The following is an 18978-nucleotide window of genomic DNA, read 5'->3' as shown; positions in this document are numbered from 1 at the left end:
TGTGTTGTAAATTCAGAGCTTGAAAGGCAATCGTTTGTCTCAACTTCAACTCTCTCCCCAAGAGAGAGCAAACATCTGCTGATCTCATTTTTAAAACCAAGATGGGGGTTACAGCCAGCCTTTCTTTTAGGGTTTTAAAGAACTGTCCTTAATTTTTTTTAAAAAACCATACACTTACTGGGGATTAAGCTCGGTATTTGAACTTGACATAAAATTCTTGCTATCAAGATCTATTATCTTGGTGATATATGTTTTTAGAGGAGATGTCAAGGATGCATTTTAAAACTGGATGCATAAATAATTCTCTCAATTTGGTTGATGAAAATATCGTAGGCTCTTCCCTTTTTATTTTGCTGACCAATTCATTGAAACACATACTATGAAGGAAAAGGGATAAATGCCTGGAAATAATCTGTTCGCTCACTACTGGATTTTTTTAAAAAAATCGATCATTTAGGAATTCAAAGCGTGTGCTTGTTTTAAGACTCTGTTAAGAATTACGATGAAAACTCTGCTGTTTCTTCCATAAATGGAAAACATAACACAAATATAGGTTCCTATTATTACCAGCCTTTCCCAAGGGACCGAGGCTGAAGCTTTGTTCTCCAAGCCCAGGCAAACAGCGTTTTGTGAGAAAATGAAGCATTACATGGTATTACTGTAACAGTAATCCGGTCAAAGATAAAAACAGCCAGAGGTACTCAGGGGGCAGCAGACAGGGAGGAGGAATTATTAAATGTTGATAAAAATCACAGCAATAGTCATATCACACAATTACTTCCGGTTTTACAGCTCGCACACATTATCTTGTCTTATTTTGTCTTCATCAAACCTCATTTAGAAACGTAGAGAATGAGGTTCAAAGTTGGGAGCCAAATAGCTAAAAAATCTACTTGCTTTTGGGGAAAATGTAGTCTTTTCCTTGGTGGATGTTCATGCACATGGAGGAAGAGAACTTATTTTGCATTAGGAAAAAATGTTCAGCCAGAGTAAGCTAAGCCGGGTGACCCAGCTTGATTCTCAGATCCGAGGTTCTATTCCTGAGACACTCTGTCTATGGCATGAATTTTCCTACAAATCCATTTCTTTTTTTGTGCAAGATAAGAAAGATGGTATTGCTAGGTCTGTTCAAAATAATATTATCAGAAAATGTCATTAGATGATTACAAAACCGTTCTGAAATCAATAATACTTATGTAAATTATGGTGCTGGTGATGAATATTAAATAGCACACATTTTCTTTGTTCTCTCAATATCATCTTGCGAAAGTCTGCACAGGCCACAATATTCTCCATTTGAAATTAGGAAGTGGAGGAAAAACTTAGATATATCTCAAACCCACTAAAAGAATTCCACTAAATTCTCAGTGGTGTATCAGAGATTCGGTGTGACGCACTTGGTCCACACTGGGATGTCAAAATACTTCCCAGGAGCAGACCTCAAATTCCCAAAGGCAGCTCATGACCCTGTTTGCTTCCTCGCTTCCCCAGGGCTCCAAAGGAGACAAGGAATTGGGTCCAAGAAAGGCCACTGGTCAGGGTCAGTGGGGACATTGGTCAGTTTCCTAGAGAGGAACAGGGAGCAGAAAAAACTATTTGAAGCAAAGAAGTGTGCACAATATTTTAAGACTAATACCAAAACGTGAGTGGATGCAATCGTTAAGAAATGCTTGCTCGGGGAATCGTTAGCGTGGGCTGGGGTCAGCTATCTTGAGTCCGGACCTCGCCCTGTATTTAGTAAATAAATTGATGTCTTCTCCAATTCTTCGAGAATGATTGGTCTCTGAAAGACTTGCATGTGTGCTGCCAATCTTATGAGGGTAACATCAGGAGAGGTAGGCACTTGTGTCTTTTTTCTCCAAGTCATTGGCATAGTGGAAATAATTGGACCATCACTCCGATTGTTTTAACCCCTGGAATAACTGAGATCTCTGTATAAAGCACTACAGAAATTCATGGAAATACCACAATGGTTATATTTCTTTGGCATCTGTCATGACCGGTTCTGTGAGGTTGAAGACTTATGCCTGGTATACAGTACGTGCTCAATAGATTATATTACCGCTCAGCTTCAGGGAGGGACAGTTGATGGCCATCTGGGATGAGTTAAGCACTTCAGAAGGAGTTACCTTGCTAGCCTCCAAGGAATTAGAATTTTAAATGCCTATGATCAACCCAAGATGAAGCGGAAAACTTGAGAAGTTTTACACAGGAAAACACTCAAGTCCTAGAAACTGGCACAAGCCCTCATTTGCATTCCTCCCTGAGAACATCCGTTTTGGTTTTTTGTTTGTTTGTTTGTTTGCTGAGAAAGATTCGCCCTGAGCTAACATCTGTTGCCAATCTTCCTCTTTTTTTTTTTGCTTGAGGAAGATTAGCCCTGAGCAAACATCTGTGCCCATCTTCCTCCATTTTCGATATGGCTTGCCTCCAACAGCATGGCTGACAAGTGGTGTATGTCCACACCTGGGATCTGAACCCTCGAAACCAGGCCGCTGAAATAGAGTGCACCAAACTTAACCACTGTGCCATGGGGCCAGCCCCCATTTTGTTTTTTCTGGCATCACTCCAACTAAGATAACTCACTGTGATTTTTTTGGTATTTGATTTCTAGAAAAGTATATTTTCTTTTACTACGTTCTTTTGTTTTCACCCAGGGATGTTTAACACTACCAAATGCTTCATAATTGCCCTGCCTGCTTCCTCTATTTGTTTTTGAGAATGGGGTATGACTTGGGAGAAATTAAGTGACTCGTTTATGGTGAAACAGCTATAAAGGATAAAGCAGGTGTTGGAACGAGATATTCCTGATCACCAGCCCAAGAATCTTTCTACCACAACAGAGTTGTATAAAGTGGCTTTTTGGAGAAGCTTTTATGGATAACACGAGGTAGGTCTTTGGGTCTGGCAGCTGCAATCAGAATTTAGAATGACTCTCACATATTTGAAAGCTGTTTAAGAGTGCTTGAAGTAATTAATACCGCAAACATTTATTACGTGTCTGCTACGCTGAGCACCAAGAGAGGCACCGGTGCCTCCAGGATGTATTAAACCCAGCGTACCTTCGCCGGGGGTCAGGAAGTGAGGTTATGGTCCAGGACACAGAGGGACAAAAGAGAGGGGGTCTACTTAGGAATAAATATGTATATTCCATTTAAAAAAGGCAAAAATGCCCTGTGTTGAACCCCCTAACTCATCATAGATATTGTCAAATAAGGAGAGAAAGGAGAATCTTAACATCACTTAATTCAGATGCTGGCATGTTTAAAATAAAGGAGCGTATCATTCTAATCGGAAGACCAGTTCATCTCTATTTATTCAAAGGGAACCTAACATAATGAATTAAATCCTTAAACTGAGGCCTCAAACAGTGTAACACTTAGGCACTTGAGAAAACAAACGAGATGGGGAAAAGATTCTTAGAAATGGCTCTTCGTTCTGACTATTCCTGTCTGAACAACACAGAAATCAGGGTAGCAAAGTAAACAGAGGTATCGTCCCTATTCCATTCTTTTTCTCCCCAAAGTTGGAAGTCACCGCTCCACAAGATAGCACTTATTTAGGATCCCCAATGGTTAAAAACCAACAGCCTCCTAGTTCTAAGAGTGGCTGCCAAACCTCTGTGCGTCATGGAGCAGAAAGGCTGCAAATGATCATAACATCCCAGGCAGAAGAGCCCGGAGACTAAACTCAGGGCTGCAATCTGTCTGCCGGCCCTTTAGAAGTCGCAGTTTGAGTTCGCTTTGCTGTGAGGTCCAGCTGCAGTCCCAGACCGGGAAAAAGGAGCAGCCGCGTAAAAGCAAATAAAGGCTGAAAATCGCCATCCACACGAAAGCTGCCCAGCGCATGCTGAACGCCAATTTGGTGCACATCATCTAACCCTGTGGATTTGAAATTTATGGCTGACATACCTGCATTCAGGAAACAAATACCTGAATTCCATAGCAAGCACGCCTGATGTTTTTCGGTTCCAGGAAAAGAATGAAAGATGACTGCTTTCCTTTCATCCTTAAGGCACTGTCTGCTTTCAGAATGAATAACTGTTTTGACCCACGTGTGGCTTTCAAAACTCAGGACTCATTGACAAGCCCTCCTTGTTTAGTCTCCTTTCAGAAATGATGCATTCTTCCCCTTCTGGCTTTCCCCGCATGGTGAATTCCACACGGGGTTTGTTCAGTCAGGATGATGCAACTTTCTTAGGTTCATACGCGTCCCCATTCCTCACTCTCCAATCCCTTCCTCCAAGAGCAATTGTGTTTAAAATATTTTCCCACTTTGCCTCCTCGTTGTCTTTCTACCACATCGGAATCTTTCTCGCATTAGCGACCACGGATCTGGAGGTGAGCTGGCTCCATCCAGTCGCTCCTGAATTCTCTCCTTCCTTCCAAATGTCTTAATGTGATTCTTCTTAAAAGAACACTTTTGGGGGCCAGCCCCATGGCGCAGGGGTTAAGTGCGCACATTCCGCTTCCGCAGCCGGGAGTTCACTGGTTCAGATCCTGGGTGCAGGCATGGCACTGCGCGGCACGCCATGCTGTGGTAGGCATCCCACATATAAAGTAGAGGAAGATGGGCATGGATGTTAGCTCAGGGCCAGTCTTCCTCAGCAAAAAGAGGAGGATTGGCAGCAGATGTTAGCTCAGGGCTAATCTTCCACACACACACACACACAAAACTATAAAAATAAATAAAAGATCACTTTTGAAATTAGAATCTTTTTTTTTTTTACAGATTTTTTATTTCTTTCCTTTTTCTCCCCAAAGCACCCCGGCACATAGTTGCATATTCTTCATTGTGGGTCCTTCTAGGTGTGGCATGTGGGACGCTGCCTCAGCGTGGTTTGATGAGCATTGCCATGTCCGCACCCAGGATTCGAACCAACGAAACACTGGGCCGCCTGCAGCAGAGCGTGCAAACTTAACCACTTGGCCACGGGGCCAGGCCCTGAAATTAGAATCTTTTAAAGTGCCAAATGAAAATCCTATCTACCCTACCTCTTCACAGTCATTTTAAGAAAATTAAATATAATAACACTTAACGTTCTCTAAGAGCTTTCCATTTGCCAGGCCCAGAGCTAAACACTTCATCCATTATAGTATTTAGTCTTTGCACAAGGTGGATTACTATCCCTATTTTAGGGAAAAAGGGTAACAAAGGTTCAGAGTAACTAGATAATTTGCATAAAATTCCACACCTAGTAGGTGACAGAGCCAGCATTCAAACAGGTCTTTCCAAATAAAAGCTCGTGCTGTTCCGCTGTGCCTTATGCTGCCCAGAGGAAGCCTGAATGATCACGGCACGGTCTCCACCAGGTATGGCGCCCTGTTTACTGCACAATAAATCTGCCAGGTTTCTGAGCACGAGATTAGAAACCAAACCAGAGATGCCTCCTTTCTTCCGTGTACAGCAAGAAGCAATAAACCGGGGTCTGTGCCTTGAAGAGTTTGTCCCCTCCAAATTACTGGACTTGACAAGTCATCCATGGTTGTCACATTCATCTAGCCCACTTTAAGAGGAAAAGTTAAATCATCAGAAAACAAGCTATGGTCAGGGACTTTGGGGTGTCACTATTTATAGGGTTGGTAACCTAACGAAGCCAGTTCAAATGTATCAACCACCTGTCAGTCATCACCATCACTCAGGGTGGCATTCCTAAAATATCGTAGAGGCTTCAAGGGTCAGGACAAAGAATGCAGATGAGGCATATTCAGAAATCTGGAATAAATAGATTTATTTTTCCTAGTTTAGAAATATGTTATGGTAGACAGAGTAATGGCCTCCCAGATTCCCCGAACCTATGGATATGATGCTTTACACGGCAAGGACTTTGCAGAGGTGACCGTGGGTTCTCCAGATGGGCCAATGGAATCACAAGGGTCCTTATAAGAGGGAGGCAGGAGAGTCAGAGTCAGAGAAGGAGATTTGATGACGGTAGAGACAGAGGTTGGAGTGATGCACTTGAAGGTGGAGGAACGGGCCATGAGCCAAGGAAAGTGGGCGCCTCCAGAAGCTAGAAAAGGCCAAGAAACATATTCTCCCCTGGAGCCTCCAGAGGGACTGCAGGACTGTTGACGCCTTGATTTTAGCCCTGAAAGACACATTTTAGACTTCTAATCTGCAGGACTGTTAAAATAATAAATTTGTGTTGTTTTAAGCTACTGGTAATTTGTTACAACAGCAATAGAAAGCTAACAAAGATGTCAGCTTGAAATTTAGGGGTGAAATTGACCTGGGTATGATGTCTTCCAGTCTTCTAAGGTCCAAAGTCACCTGGTTAATTAGGAACATAAAATTGCATTGTTTATAATTTGACTCATTCATACAATTATCAAACTGGATACTTAAAGGTATAATTTATTCGTCCAAGATTACAGACGTATTAGCTGAATTTCATCTTTAAAATGATGGATTTTATTAAAATTGCTAAAGGAGTAAAAGTTGCTGAGCTTCCAAAATCCTAGCTTCACTGTAGTTTGAGCAATTTTTGAGGATCAGCAAAATACTTGGGTGCGGAGGAAGCCATCAACACCAGAGTAAAAGACGAGGTTGTGCAGCCGGTCGGCTGTCCATCCCAAGACAAACACATGTTCAAGATGAGTGGGTCAGCCCGCACGGCTCACAGGGCCACTCCTGCAGGGCCGCACCTCACCCCTGGCAGCAGAGGTCCAGAAGACCTCCGCCCAAGAGGAAATAGAAAGAAAAGCTCCTATGGAAACTTCTAAAAATCATTCTTATTTCTGGAGCTTTGCTTTCTTTCTTTCTTTCTTTCTTTCTTTCTTTCTTTCTTTCTTTCACAGCTTTATTGAGGTGCAATTGATATACGAAGAAATGCACATATTATTACATGCAATTTGATGAATTTCCATATGTGCAAACAGCCATGATATCATCTCTACAATCATGGTAACAGACATATCCAACACCTCCCAGAGTTTCTTTGTGTCCCTTTGCAGTGTGTGTGTGTGTGTATGTGTGTGTGTGTCTGTGTGTGTGGTAGGAACACTTAACATGAGATCTACCCTCTTAATAAATTTGCAAGTGTACTGTACAGTATTTTTAACTATAAGCACCATGTTGTACAATAGATCTCTAGAACTCTTTCATCTAGCATGACTGAAACTCTTTACCCATTGAACAACGCTCCATTTCCCCCTCCCTCAGCCACTGACAACTACCGTTCTGCTATCTGCTTATACGGGTTTCACTATTTTAGATACTTCATATAAGTGAATCATGCAGTACTTTTCTTTCCGTGACTGGTTTATTTCACTCATCATAATGCCCTCCAGGTTCGCCCCATGTTGGCGCAAATGGCAGAAGTTTCTTCTTTTTTAAGGCTGCATCATATTCCATTGTATGTATATGCCACATTTTTTTTATCCATTCATCTGTCCATGGCCCCTTGGGTTGTTTCCATGTCTTGGCTATTGTGGATAATGCCGTGGTGAACATAGGGCTACAGGTATCTTTTCAAGATCCTGATTTCAATTCTTTTGGAGATACTCAGAAGTGGGATTGCTGGATCATATAATAGTTCTATTTTTTAATTTTCCACTAACTAATAATTTCTGTTTCTCCAGCTGTTGATTTTTATTCATGGCTCAGAATGGAGATAAGCTTGATATGATGTATTTCCCAACTGTACTGGGTTGAATTCCCTGAAAATTCATGTCCACTTTGAACCTGTGACTGGGACCAGATCTGGAAAGAAAGTCTTTGCATATGTAATTAAGTTAGGATGAGGTCATCCTGGATGAAGGTGAGCCCTGAGTCCAATATAACTGGCATCCTTATAGGAAGGCCATGTGAAGACAGAGGCAGAGATTGGAGTGACAGAGCTGTAAGCCAAAGAACACTATGGATTGCTGGGGAACACCAGAAGCTGGAAAAGGCAGGCACTTCAGAGAGTGCATGGCCCTGCCCACACCTTGATTTTAGACTTCCATCCTCCAGAATTGTGCGAGAATGAATGTCTTCTGTTTTATACCACCCAACTTGTAGCACTTGGTTATGGCAGCTCTAGGAAACACAGGCCAATATTTCCCCCACACTATGGAGGTTAGACATATTAAATCTAGTGAGAAGCATCCAATCGGGTGAGAGGCTTGAGTGGAGCAACAGCCTGGACACTGCAGCCTGAGGCTGCTTGGCTGCAGGCTGGGCCCTCAGCTGGAGGGTGGTCTGTGTTTCTGACACACCAAGCAAACTCTCCTTACTCTCCCAGATGCTTTGTTGGCATCAAGCCGACTCAATGCAATGTCAGAGCTACCATGTAACCCTGTCCCTAAAAATGTTGAGAATCCAGCCTAGCCCTTGAATACCCTGGGGTACGGGCTGGGTCTTCTCCTGTTGGTATCCTCATCTCCCAGGACAGCGCTTGGCACAAACCAAGTACCAAGTGGCTTGATCAAGAGGAAGAAACAAATCTTTACCAGGAACTCCTGGATCAAGGGTCATCTTTCAACAGATCACAAGCAAAGAAAGGGGGATAAAAGGATGCTGATGCTTTGATTATTACTGACTGTGTTCTGAGCCCTGTGTTAAATACATGGCATTTGACATATTGTTTAATCTTAACAATAAGCTTATTAGGTAGAAATGGGTACCCCATTTACAGATGAGGAAATTTAAGGTCAGACAAGTTAAGTATCTTGCTCGGACTTAAAGGCTGTAGGAGGTGAAGGCAGAGTTTGAATGCAAGTCTCTCAGCTTTTCTCTAAGTCATGTGACACTCTGCCTGGTTTCCTTCTTGCTTCTCCAGGGAAAATGATGGGAAGAAATCACGTTTGAAAATATTCACTGCACTGCTCATCCTTGGTTCCCATTAGTTGATGTGATCTGATACTGTAGCTCGTTTTACTTCAAAGCCTATGGATTTTGAGTATAATGAGATGAAAACAGCTTGGTTCACAAGGATTCCAATGAGCAGGGCTGGGTGGCTGGGCTCCACCTCCCAAGGGGCTGCGTGGGTGGGGTTGTAGTCGCCTTCCTAGAAGGTGGAAGGTGGTCTATTTTGAGAGGTAGACGTGTGACTGGATTTCTATAGAAAATGACAGATGAGAGCCAGGTGTGAGCACCACTGCAGAATTTTCAACCCAGTTGTGCAGAGACCCAAGAATGGGGTTGGGAGTGATCATTGCATGGGATGGAGGGGACAAGAGGAGATAGGGTCAGGAGTTTCAACTGGGTCCTGAACTCAAGGGTCAGCGAAGTCTCAGCAATACCTGAGTTACATATTATGAGTCCTACATAGACAGGCAAAATTGTTTAAAACCCCAAAAAACCTCAGGGAAAGAAATTCCAGGTCATCCATGTAAATGCAGCCCAGTTCTTTAGGAATTTTGTATTATCAGCAATTTCCCAAGCCAAGTTCAATGTTAAAATTTGAGGCTGCTTCAAGTTTGATATCTAGGGTGACATTTTTTCTCTGCCTTTAGCAGTCAACTTGGGCATCATATTGATGACCATGATCAAAAAGAACATTCAGATTCATGATCATATGAAAAGGCAATAACGACAAAACCCAGGTCACTTCCTTTGATGTAGATGGATTTTCTTTCAGTTCTTCTTTTGAAAATAACAGTGATACTGAATCTTTGGAATCTTTTACTTTTCCTAATAATATCATTGGAGCAAACACAAAGTCAAAGGCTGAAATTCTCTGTCTGCTTTCTCTACTCCAAAGGCTGGACAATGCTATCACCATTTGAACGGATTTCCCAGCATCCTTAAAAAAATTATGAATTAATGTTACGACTCACTCGTGTCCTCCGTATCTGTTTTTACGAGTCCGTTCCTCCACTTCCACCCTCTCCACACAGATGTTTAGGGCCCATGTTCTGCTTCGCAAGGTGTGGAATGCTTTCAATCATAATAATCCATGCTGAGGAGTGCTTGCACTTTATTTTCATTTTAAACAATAAGATCATTTCTATTCTCAAAAATATTTTTAGCATTTGCCTCGGGAAAACATAGTAGCAAAGGCAAGACTTAGAAACTAAGAAGGAAGCTTTAATGGTGGGCAAGAGAGAGGGGAAAATATTTTGTAATTTTTCTGTCATCTCTCAAATTACACAAGGTCGGAAGCATGTCCTCTGTCAGCAGATGAACTCAGCCCTGGCTCGTCCAGCCCATCATGGCAGGTTCCTGCTTTAGTTAGGGACGTGCTAGAAATTTATAAAAAGTAGCAGTGGTGACACTTACTGAGGGCTTACTGTGTACCAGCACTTTTTTGGGCCTTCTGATAGGCTGTCACAACCATGCAGTAAGATTTTACACTCAGACAGAAGGGAGGCAACAGCCTAAGGTCTTACTAGTGAGTGGGCTATGAACCCAAGCTGATGACTCTGGGGTCAACTCTCCTAACCAGCATCCCATATGACATCTTGGGACCATATAACTTCCTGATAGTCCTTCTCTGGAAGCAGATGTAGCATCAACATCAGTAAATATTCTTCATTGTTCCATGCTCAGTAACGACAGGTTTGAACTAGATCTTCGAAAGCATTGCTGAGGTCTAACTTTCCCCTGTTCAAATTACTGTGTGTTTTCTCTTGCCTGCTTGGACCCAGATTGATACGGAATTGGTACCAGAAGTGGGATTTGAATCTACGTAGACCTCTGTCCCTGTTCCTGGGATGTATCTGTTTTCAGAGTTCAAAATGAGATGGTCTTGGGCCATCTGCTGGATGCAGAGAATCTCTTCTGGGACACCTCCATTTTTCTGAAATTCCTAAATTAAAAGTTCCTTTCCTGACCATGCATATTTCTACCCAAAGGAGTCCTCTGACTTTCTGAAAGTTTAGGGTCCTTCATATGTTCATCTACTTCTATCTCCCAGCTTCTCCAAGCTGGGCCAAGTTCTGTGGGTGTGTAGCGGCACCGTTTTCCTCTGGTTTTAAGTGTTTCATTTCCGATGAGAAGATCATACCACATGTAGACTTTTCACGGAGAACGGGCAGCTGGGTCGGTTCAGCGAAATACTACAAGTCACTTATCAAACTTCCTGGGCCGGGAAAGCCCTAAGCACATTTAGCCAAGCACTTTTCCTCCTAATTTTCAACTCCATGTGCATTTCTAGGAAAACTCAATCCACATGTTTCTCAATCATTCACACTTAACTCATCATTTTTCATTTCGAAAGAGTTTTTGATGTTTAAGACGCCTTCTGTGCAGTTGCCTAAGCTTTTCTTTGTGTTCTTTAAACCAAGAAAGCCACAATTTGAACAAAATATCAAAGGAGCAAACAAACCAGAGTTTTAAAAGACTCACGATTGATTGTATGTTCAGAAGAAGCAAGACACTCGGATGGGTCCTAGGCTTGTCCATTGCATTTTACCTTCTTTACTAAACATTACAGAACATCGGGCAATGCTCTGGCTAAGAGAAATGGAAAATTCAACTAATTTCAAAACAGTCGTCTCTTCAAAACCAGAAATCTTTAAATAAATAACATTTACACTCCATCCAGCAAGACGGTGAAACACTCTCTAAATACAAACAAATTATATCCTCTAGAAATACTTTCCTAGCTGAGGACAGAACAACAAGTGATTTCCAGGTCAGGAGAAATGCATTTGAGTAAATACATAGGGAAGGGAAGTAAGGATTGCATTAATCCAAGCAGAAGTGAATTATTTCTTTCTCTCTCTCTGTCTAGTCAACTGTCCCCTATCACGCATCTTCACAATTTTCCTCATTGTTAAAAACATACAAATCACCTGGAAAAATACAGTTAGTGATGCTATTTGTACCCCATCAGAATATAGCACACAGGCAGAAGGGTTTACTGGGGGGCTGGTGATCTGAAACATGGTCACCGCCCCCACCGGCAGCTCTCACTCCCCCAGCACCTGTTCTCACGTTCTCCCCTAGGCCTCATCTCAGCTCACCAGATTCCTGAGACCCGTCAGTAGAAACCAGCTCTTGGCCAAAAGACTGCCTGATCTTGGTGACACAATGTGAGCATTAAATACACTGGAAGATGTGGCAGATTTCTGCTCCCACTGCTGTCACTGACCTTGTCAGAAGAGTAACCCTTGATTCTAAAGGTCACCTGACAGATGTCTCATAGAAGTCTTCAATTTCCTTTTTGTTTTTTTTAAAGATTGGCACCTGAGCTAACATCTGTTGCCAATCTTCTTTTTTTACTCCTTCTCCGCAAAGCCCCCCAGCATATAGTTTTATTTTCTAATGGTAGGTCCTTCTGGTTGTGCTATGTGGGAAGCTGCCTCAGCATGGCTTGATGAGTGGTGCTAGGTCCACGCCCAAGATCCGAACGGGTGAAACCCCAGGCCGCTGAAGCAGAGCGCACAAACTTAACCATTCAGCCACAGGGCCGGCCTCGGAAGTCTTCAATTTCATCACGCTTATGGGCTGACATGTCTGTCTCAGCAAGTAGACTGTGCAATCCCCAAGGGCATCTTTGCCCCTCTCCCCACTCCAGCGCCTCAAGTACACACAATATTGGTGTTGTACGGATGAACGCTTAACAATCAGTCATGAATACCATTGGGTATTGTAAAAGTAAGCTATGAAGTATGTCGGAGTTGAAAGAATCTAGATGGGGGAGAGGCATATGTCAAGATTCCTGCCTTTGGTTTGCAAAGGACAGCAAGCTCCACCGCTAAGGTGTCACCTGTGATTTCATTTAGGCTCTGGGGAGGTGGCAGAGGCATTGAGAGGGCTGGGAGGAGGCACTGCTGGGAAAGTCCACATCCCTCACTGAGAGGTTGATGAGCCTAAAAGAGAATGATGAAGTGGCGGGGAAGCCCACAACCCCTGGGCTTTGGTTTGAACCATCAGCCTTGCCATCAACCCTCTGCGGAGCCTTGATGCCCCGCTGATGGAATACGGTGCGGGTGGCGGGTAGTGGTGCTGACCGCATTCAGCCTGTGGAAAGGGTTATTTTACGTGAGGTGACTAGCGTGATCTGGCACTGTATCCCCCATCTGGAACTCAGGAGATGTGACTCCAGGTTTAAAAGGCCCAGACCTCAAGAGAGGGCATACCCCACTACTTTACTTCCCTCTAACATCTCCGATCCAACATCCCAGACCAGAACTGCTAGTCACCAGGGGAAGCTGCACAACAATCCAGGAGTGCGGACCATAGAGAGGTCTGGCTAGAACCTAGGGTATCTGTGTGCCCTGAAGTATCCCTCCCTCCATCCCAAACACAGCCATCACACAACAGAAAGAGGAGATGCAGAGAGGTACCGGGCGGCGTAGGGAGGAGGAGCGTGCCAACACAGAATCACAGCGATGAGGGCCGTTGGAGAACATGCAAACGCTTACTCAAAGAAAACCACTTTCCCAAGCAATAATAACTGTGCTTCCTTCACATATGGCATATGTTTGCCGGGAGACAGCAAAGGCCAGGGAGGCAGGGGGACAGAAGAACTCGGGAGGAGCATGCACTTTAAAATTTGTGCTTCTTTCCAAATGTTTATAAAACTTTGATTGATAAAAGCCTCTTTCATCACCGGGATGTGGTTGTCAGGAATCTAGAGACCATACAGTCGCAAACTCTGTTTGAGAGACACAGAAGGTGAAGTCGGTTGCTCAGGCACAGAAGTGGCTGGTGGCAGAGCCAGAACCAAAAGCATCCTTCACTTTTCCGCATTTCACATGGTGTCTTCCCTCTGAAATTTGCAACTGTACTATTTTAAAAAACGTACCATGCACACAATTTAAATTCATTTGAATCACACGGGTTTGTTTGAATCTCACAAAGAAACCTAAAGTTGATATAAACTACTTAGTCTTGATGTTACTGAAATGAATTTTATGTAAGATGTCCTTCCAGGCAGTTAAAGAGGAACACGGGAATTAACCCACATCAAGCGTAATTGATCTCCTTCTGGGAACGATTGCAACAATGCATCAGATTAATTGAACACTACAATGTGCTACTCTTTGTTTAAAGAAAATTGTTGCAAACATCTTCAACCGTGGGGGCTTAGAGGATAATTGCAAAGAATTTAGGGGGAGATGCAAACACAGAGGAAGGAGACGGTGGCAGAAACAGCATGCGTAATTACAAGGTGGATAGATGCTGCTGTGGTGGGGTATAATTAGAGAATTCGGCTAGGGCTGTGCCGTAGGGGCTGAAATCTGCAGGCTTATGCCACTGCTGGCCACTAGATGGAGGTATGCACCCACTGAAGAAGCCAGACCAGACTGATAACTTGAAATTTTAGGGGCGTGTGCTGTGATTTTCCAGACTTAAGATTTCAAAATGCATGCTAATATCTCTTTTTTAAAATCCATTAGAAACGTAGATGAGGATAAGATGGGGGCTGCAGCAAAGGAAGGTGAAGATGACCACAAGCAGTGGGGGTCTGCAAACGAAGAGAAGGCGCACGCCTAACTATGCATATGGCGGTTTCCATGGCGGGGGTTTCAGGAGAGAGCACGGCCTCTCAGAGTCACCTGGAAGCCCCCTGGAGGAACTGGAGGCCAGGTTCACATTATACAGGTAGGAGCCATGGGTCTGAAGGGGTGGATGGTGGCAGTTACAGTTTTATAAAGCTCCCTGGGTTATTCCAATATGCCCTCTGCTCCTAGATTGCGTGCCTTCAGCAGCAGAGGGGAAATGCTAAACGAACGATTATGTTCTACTGTTCTCTTTTAGACCCATACATCTATTGTATATATAGATATATCTATGTATATATGTGCCAAGAGGGAGGCCAGAAAAGAGTAAGTGATATAACCTATCATGCTCTTTTGTCTGATATCTATATGATTTGATATCTATATCTCAGTTTAAGTTTGGGAGTTTGCATGTTTTATGTAACTTTATATGTGTGTGTTTCTTTATTTATTCATCTCCTCAAATATTTATTGAATATCTATAAGAAGCTGTAAACTATACCAAGGAAATTGTAAAGATAAATAAAATCGCGTCCATCTCTGGCAATAATTGCAGGGTAGATAGCCTGAAAACCTTCTTGCCACAAACAAACTAACATTATTAGATAAAGTGTTTTTTAAAGTCCTTTCAAATGCGCAGCTGAGTCCATAAGTGAATTCTAGGTGGGAGGGTGGCCCCTCAGCAGGCCCCTGGAGCTGGGAGGAGCCCTCACAGTGTTTGCTGCTCCTGATGGGGTTCCTGACCACACAGGAAGTCAGGAGACAGGCCCTGGGGCTGCCTGTGCAAAGAGAGTGGAGGAGTAGAGGTCCCCAGGTAAAGCCGGACCCCAGAAGATGCTCGGTGAGGGTGTGAGCAAGAAGAAAATCAGATCCACAAAAGGAGACAAGGGCAAGTATTTCCTCCTGGCCTTGGTTCCTTGAGGGGGAATATATGCCTCCGATGAGAATCTGTAGTCACAGGCTGGCCTGGTTTGGGTTCAAATTTACACTCTGAGCACAAACTGAACATGGAAATTGTTTCAAAGCGTTGCCAGATTGGGAGCACCAACAAGGGTCTGAAAAAATCAAAGGAAGATCATTAAAAGGCAAGCTAAGAGTTATGGAAATAGGGTGAAAAGTCGAGCACACATTTAGTTAGAGTTTCAGAAGGAGAGGAGCGCTATTTGAAGACATACAGGCTGAGCAGTGGTGAGGTATCAATCCTCAGATTGAGGAACTATAGGGAACCTCAGGAGAACATATCAGTAATCAAGACTTAGAAACGCTTAGAAACATGGCAGAGATCAAGCAATAAGTCAGAGGTCCTCCGACCACAGCCACCTCTTTACACAGTTTGTAGACCCGATCTTGCATGCATCTGTGTGTCTGCCATGTCAATGCCATCTATATGATACCCAGGAAAACCCAACGAGAGAATGGAATACTAAGCAGTAAGACTTTGCTGGGTAGAGTTCAGCTTTGGAGGACCACAAACCATGATAATATCCAAGAGTTTTGCCCCCTCCCTGAAACCAACTTTTGCCTCCTAGTGGTTGATACTACCCCTGTTAAGAATGCATGATCTATGGTGTCAGTTGCTATGCAATACTGCCTGTTAAGAAGTATGGACTACAGAGGCTGGCTCCGTGGCTGAGTGGTTAAGTTCGTGTGCTCCACTGCAGGCAGCCCAGTGTTTTGTTGGTTCGAATCCTGAGTGCAGACATGGCACTGCTCATCAAACCACGCTGGGGCGGCGTCCCACATGCCACAGCTAAAAGGACCCACAACGAAGAATATACAACTATGTACCGGGGGGCTTTGAGGAGAAAAAGGAAAAAATAAAATCTTTTAAAAAAAGAAATATGGACTACAGGTGCCACTAAAGAGAGAACTGTTTGCAAAATTGTTCTGTATACAAAAGCACACTCTTGTTAGTCCTTTCCTAATTCACCCATTCTAGTGCAACACATACCCAAGCCTTCCCACTTGTTGGTAAAAATACACTGGTCACCACAGAAGAAAAAAATGGTTCTCCCATACCACTGGTTTGCCTCAACTATACATCTGGGATGAGAGGACCCCCAAGCCAGATGGAGTTGCCTTCGTTCATGAGATATTTTTGAGCTGCTAACGCCATCAAGGCACACGCTCAGAGGTACAGATTCAACTGGCACTTCTCTAGACTTCCCCTTTTCTTATCTCCAGTAAATAACAATCTCAGAAATTCTCTTTGTTTTACCACCCAAGCATCCTCCATATCAGGGATTGAGAAACTCTAAGGACCTCTAGCCCAGGAACTTTTCCTCACGAGGGACCTGAGAGGCATATAACGTCTGTTACTCGTTCACTCACTCACCCACCCACCTACAAGCTTTTCCTGAGCTCCTGCTCTGTGCTGGATACTGGGACCTCCACGGTATATCCTAAGAGGTGGTGACCAGCGGCAGCACTGGGTGGTCTCCTTCAGATGACAAGCTCAAACCACAATCTCTGATGACCTGAGCTGAATGCAATGTATGGAATCATTTACATGAAACCAGGGGGCTCTGTGTTAGTATTATGCAAATAAAAAGTCATTCCACAGACTTTTAATCCAGCCAAGGACAAAGATGGTTGTTTCCTTTTTCCCACTGGATGGCAGCAAACCCTGGAAAGATGATCCCTCATGAAAGGAAGACAGGAAGATGGCCCGGACACTGGTCAAGGCATTGACTTTTTAAGCAGGAAAGGTTTTAGATAGATAGAGGGGAGATGACAAGTAATAAATCGACATCATCTGGGATGACGGCTTTAGCTATTTAACTCAAGTTCTAAAACTTCAATTTTTGACTCTCCTGGATTACTTTTAGTCCTCATAAGAAGTGGATGAGTTTTGTGAGAAACCACGTACCTTCCTTCTCCTTATCATAACAGCATTAAAACCACTGTTTATGATGTGTCAATGTAGGTTCACGGATTGTGACGAATGTCCCACTCTGGTGGAAGATGCCGATAGTGGGGGAGACTGCATGTGTGCGGGCACAGAGATTCCACAGGAATTCTCTGTACTTGCTGCTCAATTTTGCTGTGAACCTAAAACTATGCTAAAAAATAAAATTTACTAATTATTTTTAAAACAAACATGGGAACAGGCTATTCCTTTTCCCTCAGGCAGATAGAGCGAGCCTCTACTGTACTCCCACGTCTTTCAGTGGGTCCCTGGGACATACATGGAACATTCCTGATGTCCACTGAGAAATGATATTACAGAGACAAAGGATGGACTAGGACTCCAAGTGAGCAAGTTAAAAAAATCAGGGGGTATGCATCCTGATATAATGATAGGAGATCCCTGCTACTTTAGACGGAACTCCATCTAAAAGTGAAGAGCTGTAATTATTTTCAAGTGAAGAAAGAAACAAGGGACTGAATTTATGTGTTCTGAATGGATCCCCACCCTAGTACCACGCAGGCTGATCCCAAGAATATTCCAGATTTACCCATGATCCTCCATCCCAGACTGTCCCTTTTCAAATTTCAAAAGAAACAGAACCCCCTCACCACAATTTTCCTCCCAGTAGATTGCCTTTATTAAACAGGAAAACTTTAAACATGTTAAGACTTGTGCCTGAGGTCTGTAGGTGGTATTTTCAGCCCCTTTAACATTCTGATGATGTGTCATCCATCATATTCTGTAATGTGATTCCAAAATCACAAGATTGTGATTTCCTGTCTAGTTTTAAAGATGTTTCAAAGGGCTTTTGCAAACAATTTGAAAGTAGCTTTAAGTTATGGTAGTTCTATGTTTAAAGAATTTTTTCCTGTATTTGTATCTTATTTGAGCTGCACTGACTCATATAAATGATAAGTTCACAGGCAGAGCTTCAGGTGCAGATGGCTCTGGGCTCAAAGGTGTCACCTGCATCAAGGTGCTCATTGTCACTCAGCTCTGTTTCCATATTGCCTCCACTCTGGGGCAGGCTCTCCCCTGGTCATTGCAGGACGGTCATTTAGGACCATTGCACCCGTGCCTGACTGCCCAGCCTCTCAGGTCCAGCCTTGAGAACCAGCCTGCCTTAGCCTTATAAGTTTCAGTAAGAGTCACATGATATCTTATTGGGCATCTCTGATGGGGTCCCCTGCCCAACCTGGAACAGTCGCTGCAACCAGACCTTGGTTATGAGCCCCATTCCCACCAGGACTCCCCAGACTCCTGCTCTGCCCTGTTGTGAGAGATGAGAGTGAGGGAAGACGGAGGAAACTAGCAACTTCTATTGTTCTCACTTCTTCTGATTTTGTTTTCTTCCCCTTAGGAGAACAAAAATAAAATTCAAATAATCTGTAAGGTAATTCTGGGTTAGTTAATGTGGTCAGATAGCTGAAATAATAGTCTCGGGGCATCTCATCTCAGTTCTAGGCAACTGAGGCATAGTTCTTATCCCTGGTGCTGTGGTCTGAATGTGTCCCCCCAAATCCATACGTGGAAATCCTAATGCTCAATGCGATGGTCTCAGGAGGTGGGGCCTTTGGGAGGTGATTAGGTCGTGAGGGTGGAGCCCCTATGAATGGGATTAGTTCCCCTATAAAAGGGACCCCAGAGAGCTCCCTGGTCCCATCCACTATGTGAGGACACAGCAAGAAGTCA

The sequence above is a fragment of the Equus quagga genome, chromosome 8 (assembly GCF_021613505.1).
Source record: "Equus quagga isolate Etosha38 chromosome 8, UCLA_HA_Equagga_1.0, whole genome shotgun sequence".
NCBI classification, from domain to species: Eukaryota; Metazoa; Chordata; class Mammalia; order Perissodactyla; family Equidae; genus Equus; species Equus quagga.
This window is presented reverse-complemented; position numbering follows the sequence as displayed.